At 46.3% G+C, this 8,371-nt stretch overlaps 1 non-coding gene across 1 annotated transcript; it reads left to right on the top strand.

Moving 5' to 3' along the window:
- Positions 1 to 3,866: 3,866 nt before the first annotated feature.
- On the top strand, positions 3,867 to 8,139 carry LOC121575887. Its single transcript, XR_006661513.1, has 5 exons — positions 3,867 to 3,988; positions 4,209 to 4,389; positions 7,257 to 7,361; positions 7,631 to 7,750; positions 7,980 to 8,139. It is a non-coding gene; the product is annotated as an uncharacterized LOC121575887 (transcript).
- The last annotated feature ends 232 nt before the right edge of the window (positions 8,140 to 8,371 follow it).

Here is an 8,371-nt window from a genome sequence, read left to right as displayed (position 1 = left end):
GCCATCCTTCTTACCCACAAAGAAGAATCCTGCCCCCAGGGGGTGATGACGAGGGCCGAACGAGACCAGCAGCTAGGGACTCCTTGATGTAGGTCTCCAAAGCCTCACGTTCAGGTCGGGAGATACTGTATAACCTTCCCTTGGGGTAGACAGCTCCAGGGAACAGGTTGATGGCACAATCATATGGTCGGGTGGGGAGGGAGTGACAGAGAGCCTTCTGCTTACTGAACACTTCCCCAAATCGTGATATGTCTCGGGAACCAGGGACAAATCTGGGGGTTTAGCCTCAATCACCTGACTGGGAACCGAATGGGGACAGGCAGTCTTGAGACAGTTAGCATGACAATCAAGGCTCCAACTCGTTACCTTGCCCGTCACCCAATCGAACGTGGGATTGTGTTCCTTCAGCCAGGGGTATCCAAGGACCAGAGGAACATGGGAAGACGGCAGAATGAAGAATGAAATCATCTCAGAATGATTCCCCGACAACAGCATCTTAACCCGGTTCAGTCCTCATCGTGATACGTGCCAGACTACTGCCGTCCAGAGTGGTAGCTTCAATGGCTTCCGGCAATTGCTCCTTGGAAAGCCCCAGCTGTTCCACCAACTCGGCATCAAGAAAGCTTCCATCGGCACCTGAATCGATGAAAGCGTTAATCGCTAAGCTCTGATTCCTGTTCATAAGGGTAGCCGGAAACGGGGTCTGACAGAGGTATTGAGAGGGTCGAAACTGGCTCGCTAAAAGTCCTCCCAACTTTAGCGAGCCGCGCAGTTTGACGACCGCCGGGAACAAGTGGCGAGGTAATGTCCCGAACCACCACAGTAGAGGCAACAGTTAGTCCTACGTCTGTGTTGGCGCTCCTCCTTGGTTAACCCGTGCCGCCCCACTTGCATGGGTTCAGAATCGGGAGACAGGACCTCTCCACTAATCCTGTGTGGTGGACGATGATCGACGTATTCTGATCCAATCCCCGACCCGACTGGAACCTGAGAAGCTGATCGGTTGGACGGGACCCATTGCTTCTCCCTCCTTCGCTCTCGGACTCGATTATCCACCCGAATAGACAAGGCTACCAAGCTGTCCAGGTCACTAGGCTCCGGATAGGAGATCAACTCATCCTTGAGCTGCTCCGACAGACCCTGGTAAAAGGCCGCTTGCAGAGACTCCTCATTCCACCCACTCTCCACAGCCAACGTCTTGAACTCGATCACGAAGTCGGCCACGCTGCGAAGTTCCTTGGCGAAGCGAAAACAGGCGCCTAGCTGCGTCCCTCCCTCGGACGGAATGGTCGAAGAGCTTCCTCATCTCGGCCGTGAACCCCTGGTATGAAGCCATGCAGGGATCCTGTCGTTCCCAAACGGCTGAAGCCCACTCCAGCGCTCGACCACGCAGCAACTCAATCACAAAGGCTATCCTAGCCTTGTCTGTGGCATAAGAGTAGGGCTGTAGATCGAACACTAACCCACACTGCATAAGGAAGGAACGGCATCTTCCCAGCTCCCCCTCATATTTATCCGGCGTCGGAACCTTGGGCTCACGGAAGGACACAGCTCCAGAAGCGGCAGGCGAGATGGGTGAAACCGGTAGTGGATCCTCCACCGGAAACTTGCGCTGGTTCTGGACCTCCGTCAGACCGGTAGAAAGGTTCCGAACTGACAACGCGATCTCCTGTAGTACCGTGCTATGATGGCCCAACATCTTCTCCTGATGGGTAATGGCATGGCGAACAGAGTCCAGGTCCGCTGGAGTTCATTACTGGCCGGATCGTTCTGTCACGGTTTACTAAGCCAGAACCCAGAAGCAGACCAGGACAAGGTAAGTGGTGTCAAAGGTGAGTGTTTATTTAACTGATCCACGAGTGCTGCTGAATAATCCAGGAACAGAGCGGGCGGCGTGGATGAGTTGTTGAGGGTGCAGTAGTTGGTCCAATGATGGCTCGGCAGCCGCCCGACCATCAGGCAGAGGTTGGGTGAAGGTTCGGACGAGTGACTGCAGGGAGAACAAAACGAGGTAAGCATACAACAAGCAAACAAGGTGCAAAACAACAAAACTAATGCTCTAAGCTCTAAGACTGATCCGCTGATAAACATACTGTTCATGGCTAACGATCCGGCAGGGAATGGATGTTAGGACAGAGCCTAAGAAGGGTGATGATCAGGACCAGGTGTGCAGATTGCTGATGGGATGCAGGTGCGGAAATCAAGAGAGCTCCCGCCTAGCAACGTTGCCCGGCAACCAGGCAGGGAGCGTTCCAGAACCCTCGGGAAACTGGAGATCCCGAGCAGAAAAACTAGTACCCAGACAGAAACCGACTCAGACTGCAGGGATCGTTACAATGATCACAAGAACGGTGAGCAAAAATCCCAGAACCACACGGGGGGACCTAGTGAATGACCTGCAGAGAGCTGGGACCAAAGTAACAAAGCCTACCATCAGTAACACACTACGCCGCCAGGGACTCAAATCCTGCAGTGCCAGACGTGTCCCCCTGCTTAAGCCAGTACATTTCCAGGCCCGTCTGAAGTTTGCTAGAGTGCATTTGGATGATCCAGAAGAGGATTGGGAGAATGCCAGATGAAACCAAAATATAACTTTTTGGTAAAAACTCAACTTGTCGTGTTTGGAGGACAAAGAATGCTGAGTTGCATCCAAAGAACACCATACCTACTGTGAAGCATGGGGGGTGGAAACATCATGCTTTGGGGCTGTTTTTCTGCAAAGGGACCAGGACTGACTGATCCGTGTAAAGGAAAGAATGAATGGGGCCATGTATCGTGAGATTTTGCGTGAAAACCTCCTTCCATCAGCAAGGGCATTGAAGATGAAACGTGGCTGGGTCTTTCCAGCATGACAATGATCCCAAACACACCGCCCGGGCAACGGCGAGTGGCTTCGTAGAAGCATTTCAAGGTCCTGGAGTGGCCTAGCCAGTCTCCAGATCTCAACCCCATAGAAAATCTTTGGAGGGAGTTGAAAGTCTGTGTTGCCAGCGACAGCCCCAAAACATCACTGCTCTAGAGGAGATCTGCATGGAGGAATGGGCCAAAATACCAGCAACAGTGTGCGAAAACCTTGTGAAGACTTACAGAAAACGTTTGACCTGTGTCATTGCCAGCAAAGGGTATATAACAAAGTATTGAGAAACTTTTGTTATTGACCAAATACTTATTTTCCACCATAATTTGCAAATAAATTCATTAAAAATCCTACAATGTGATTTTCTGGATAAAAAAAATCTCATTTTGTCTGTCATAGTTGACGTGTACCTATGATGAAAATTACAGGCCTCTCTCATCTTTTTCAGTGGGAGAACTTGCACAATTGGTGGCTGACTAAATACATTTTTCCCCACTGTATTTGGCTAAGGTGTATGTAAACTTCCGACTTCAACTGTAGATAGCATATATAGTACCGGATGTGTTTTTGGCCCGGGACAGTAGAGACACACAGAACATACACAAAAAGCAAATGTAACAATTTTCTGTAATGCTTTATTACTTGTTAAAGGCATGTATGAGCCTTTATAATATATTTTTTATAATATGTTATGTCTGTCTATGTAGTAGGACATCTTCAACTGACTCCAAAATGGCTGTTATTTAGTCAGTATCATTATGACAGAGAAAAGGAGGGCATACATGCTTTCGACAAGTCTTACAATGCACTATAACTACATTATAATGCATTATACCCACAGGCTTCTAGTAAAGTGTTACCAAATCCTCTTCTTACACTACTATTCCCATAATTATCCACAAGGCATCACCTGAGCCAACCATCCATCTATCTTCAGTGCTCAGATTCGAGGGACGGGTGTTTTATTTCCTCTCTTTCCTCATCTACCCATACAGGACTTCCTGTTGCCCAGGAAACTGCAGACGAGCCACAGGGCCTCCCGGTCAGTGTTACATGGGGCTACTGCTCCTGTAAACAATGGCCGCCCACTTTTCCCTCCTGTCCGGCACTTGTCTTTTCAGCATAACCCAGGTATGACTGTCTGTGCTCCATTCTACCAGTTCAACCAACCATTGACTTATCATCTCATCTCCCCCTTGTTGTTTGTGTGTGTTGTGTTGTGTGTGTGTGTGTGTGTGTGTGTGTGTGTGTGTGTGTGCGTGCGTGCCTGCACGTGTGTGTATTTAGTGGACATAGTGGACATAGTGGTACAAGTGTTGTGCATTATCTTATGTGGGTCTTCTTCCACAAGATGGCAAACGTGCGTGCTCTCTCAGTGCTGTGGACACAGAGCTGCCTCGCATATCACCACTCAGCCCATCCAGAACAACACAGCACATGCTGCCCCCTGCAGGCTGGCTACACAAACCACACATGACTGACCCCTCCATCAGAGACATGCAACTCCAACCACTCCTAAAAAACATACAAAGGTAAAGTATGAGGTCTTCACTCCTTATGTGGCGCAGTGGTCTAAGGCACTGCATCGCAGTGCTAGCTGTGCCACTAGAGATCCTGGTTCGAATCCAGGCTCTGTCGTAGCCGGCCGCGACCGGGAGACCCATGGGGCGGCGCACAATTGGCCCAGCGTTGTCCAGGGTAGGGGAGGGAATGGCCGGCAGGGATGTAGCTCAGTTGGTAGAGCGTGCCGTTTGCAACACCAGGGTTGTGGGTTCGGACCAGTATGAAAAATTAAAAAAAGAATGTATGCACTAACTGTAAGTCGCTCTGGATAAGAGCGTCTGCTAAATGACTAAAATGTAAATGTAAAATGTTATGTCTTTTAGTTTTTATCCAAATCAGTCACCCAGTGCATGTACAGATGAAGTTGGAAGTTTACATACACCTTAGCCAAATACATTTAAACTCAGTTTTTCACAATTCCTGACATTTAATCCTAGTAAAAATTCCCTGTTTTAGGTCAGTTAGGATCACCACTTTATTTTAAGAATGTGAAATGTCAGAATAATAGTAGAAATAATGATTTATTTCAGCTTTTATTTCTTTCATCACATTCCCAGTGGGTCAGAAGTTTACATACACTCAATTAGTATTTGGTAGCACTGCCATTAAATTGTTTAACATGGGTAAAATGTTTCGGGGAGCCTTCCCACAATAAGTTGGGTGAATTTTGGCCCATTCCTCCTGACAGAGTCAGGTTTGTCAGGCCTCTTTGCTCGCTACGCTTTTCAGTTCTGCCCAGACATTTTCTATAGGATTGAGGTCAGGGCTTTGTGATGGCCACTCCAATACCTTGACTTTGTTGTCCTTAAGCCATTTTGCCACAACTTTGGAAGTATGCTTGGGGTCATTGTCCATTGGGAAGACCCATTTGCGACCAAGCTTTAACTTCCTGACTGATGTTTTGAGATGTTGCTTCAATATATCCACATAATTTTCCTTCCTCATGATGCCATCTATTTTGTGAAGTGCACCAGTGCCTCCTGCAGCAAAGCACCCCCACAGCATGATGCTGCCACCCCCGTGCTTCACGGTTGGGATGGTGTTCTTTGGTGTTCTTTGGCTTGCAAGCAACCCCCTTTTTCCTCCAAACATAACAATGGTCATTATGGCCAAACAGTTATATTTTTGTTTCATCAGACCAGAGACATTTCTCAAAAAGTATGATCTTTGTCCCCATGTGCAGTTGCAAACCGAAGTCTGGCTTTTTTATGGCGGTTTTGGAGCAGTGGCTTCTTCCTTGCTGAGCGGCCTTTCAGGTTATGTCGATATAGCACTCGTTTTACTGTGGATATAGACACACTTGTACCTGTTTCCTCCAGCATCTTCATTTACATTACATTTACGTCATTTAGCAGACGCTCTTATCCAGAGCGACTTACAAATTGGTGCATTCACCTTATAGCCAGTGGGATAACCACTTTACAATATATATATATATTTTTTCTTTCTTTCTTTGGGGTGGGGTAAGGGGGGGGGTAGAAGGATTACTTTATCCTATCCCAGGTGTTCCTTAAAGAGGTGGGGTTTCAAATGTCTCCGGAAGGTGGTGAGTGACTCCGCTGTCCTGGCGTCGTGAGGGAGCTTGTTCCACCATTGGGGTGCCAGAGCAGCGAACAGTTTTGACTGGGCTGAGGCGGGAACTGTGCTTCAGCAGAGGTAGGGGAGCCAGCAGGCCAGAGGTGGATGAACGCAATGCCCTCGTTTTGGGTGTAGGGACTGATGAGAGCCTGAAGGTACGGAGTGCCGTTCCCTCACAGCTCCGTAGGCAAGCACCATGGTCTTGCTAGCAGATGCGAGCTTCAACTGGAAGCCAGTGTAGTGTGCGGAGGAACGGTGTGACGTGAGAGAACTTGGGAAGGTTGAACACCAGACGGGCTGCGGCATTCTGTGGATGAGTTGTAGGGGTTTAATGGCACAGGCAGGAGCCCAGCCAACAGCGAGTTGCAGTAATCCAGACGGGTGATGACAAGTGCCTGGATTAGGACCTGTGCCGCTTCCTGTGTAAGGCACAACACAAGGTCCTTTGCTGTTGTTCTGGGAATGATTTGCACTTTTCGCACCAAAGTACGTTCATCTCTAGGAGACAGAACGTGTCTCCTTCCTGAGCGGTATGACGGCTGCGTGGTCCCATGGTGTTTATACTTGCGTACTATTGTTTGTACAGATGAACGTGGTACCTTCAGGCGTTTGGAAATTGCTCCCAAGGATGAACCAGACTTGTGGAGGTCTACAATTATTTTTCTGAGGTCTTGGCTGATTTCTTTTGATTTTCCCATGATGTCAAGCAAAGAGGCACTGAGTTTGAAGGTAGGCCTTGAAATACATCCACAGGTACACCTCCAATTGACTCAAATGATGTCGATTAGCCTATCAGAAGCTTCTAAAGCCATGACATCATTTTCTGGAATATTCCAAGCTGTTTAAAGGCACAGTCAACTTCGTGTATGTAAACTTCTGACCCACTGGAATTGTGATACAGTGAATTAAAGTGAATTGTGATAAAGTGAAATAATCTCTGTAAACAATTGTTGGAAAAATTACTTGTGTCATGCACAAAGTAGATGTCTTAACCGACTTGCCAAAACTATAGTTTGTTTAAAAGAAATTTGTGGAGTGGTTGAAAAAAGGGTTTTAATGACTCCAACCTAAGTATATGTAAACTTCCGACTTCAACTGTATTATTATAATGATGCAGTGTATACTGCCACAGACCTGAAATATGTTGCTCTGATTGAAATTGAAATCAAGATTGTTATCTCTCTGTTATTTTCTGGGATTTATTCCAATGGAGATTATTAAAATACTTCCAATTAATACGACTTCATGTTGATTACAGCAACATGGATTCCTCTAAGTCCTTACAACAGAGGCCAGCTGGCTACCTGACTGATATCCAGTGTAACCGTGGTGACCTCCATCCACACTCATCACAGGGACTGAAGTGAGTCTGACCTTTGAACCCTGACCTCCTGATGCAAGATCAAGCTCATTTCAACTTTTTACACATGTAAAAAAAGATGGACAAATTACGAATGTCAATGTATGAGCCCCATAGACAAACCGTAGTCTCAATCCATTTTTGACAGATACAAAATCTCTGTTTAGCTGTTACCCATTTGTATACCATACTGTAAACACTTCATTCATTTGCATATCCAATTGATCTGCATTAGTTTGTTGGGAAATTCAAACTGTCTTTGTTTCTGACAGGAGAAACTCAGGCACTGAACATCTGAAGGGACTTCAAAATGGCAGCTTCCCGGTTGTTAGGCACCTCCTACCACAAACCCACTACCGGAGGTCTCGCTCCAATACTACACAGGATTCATGGTGTAGTACATGCTCTTACATCTCAGTACATGTTCTCAGTAAAACATTGTTTTGGATAGCCCACTACAGACTATATAAAGATATTGAACTATCCACAGTTTTAAGTGTCAAATGCAACATACAATACTGTAGCCAAATTTACAGTTGGGGTATATAGTGAAGTTGCATGCCATTGCAGCTGCAGTCTACACATATTATATCAAATGTATAGTTTGTTTTTATGTTACAGTGGTGGATACAGCTGTTTCAACGTGGTGAAACCTTACCAGGCTGGATACTACATAATTCATCCAGAATTTGTGTCTGAGTGCCTATGCTGAAAGTTTAACCACATGTTCAATAAACTGTACTGGATTTATCAGAGATCTTCTGCAGTGTTTTGATCTTGACAGCAGATTCACTTAATGCATTATTCATGACTCATTTATAAAGTAAAGTAATATTATCTGAAATTTAAGTTATTAAAATGGAAATAAAGGAAGCATATATCAACACTGTCGGCTTGTAACTTTTATATGAGGATAACTTTGGTGCAGCCTAAAGTCTGATTCCGCTGTGCTGTTCCACCACCAAGTGGCAAACAGAGAGTATTGCATGAGATTACAGACGAGGGTTAGAGAT

The sequence above is a fragment of the Coregonus clupeaformis genome, chromosome 10, assembly GCF_020615455.1.
Source record: "Coregonus clupeaformis isolate EN_2021a chromosome 10, ASM2061545v1, whole genome shotgun sequence".
Taxonomy (NCBI): Eukaryota; Metazoa; Chordata; class Actinopteri; order Salmoniformes; family Salmonidae; genus Coregonus; species Coregonus clupeaformis.
Note: the sequence above shows the minus strand (reverse complement) of the source record. Positions and strands in the feature narration are given on the sequence as shown.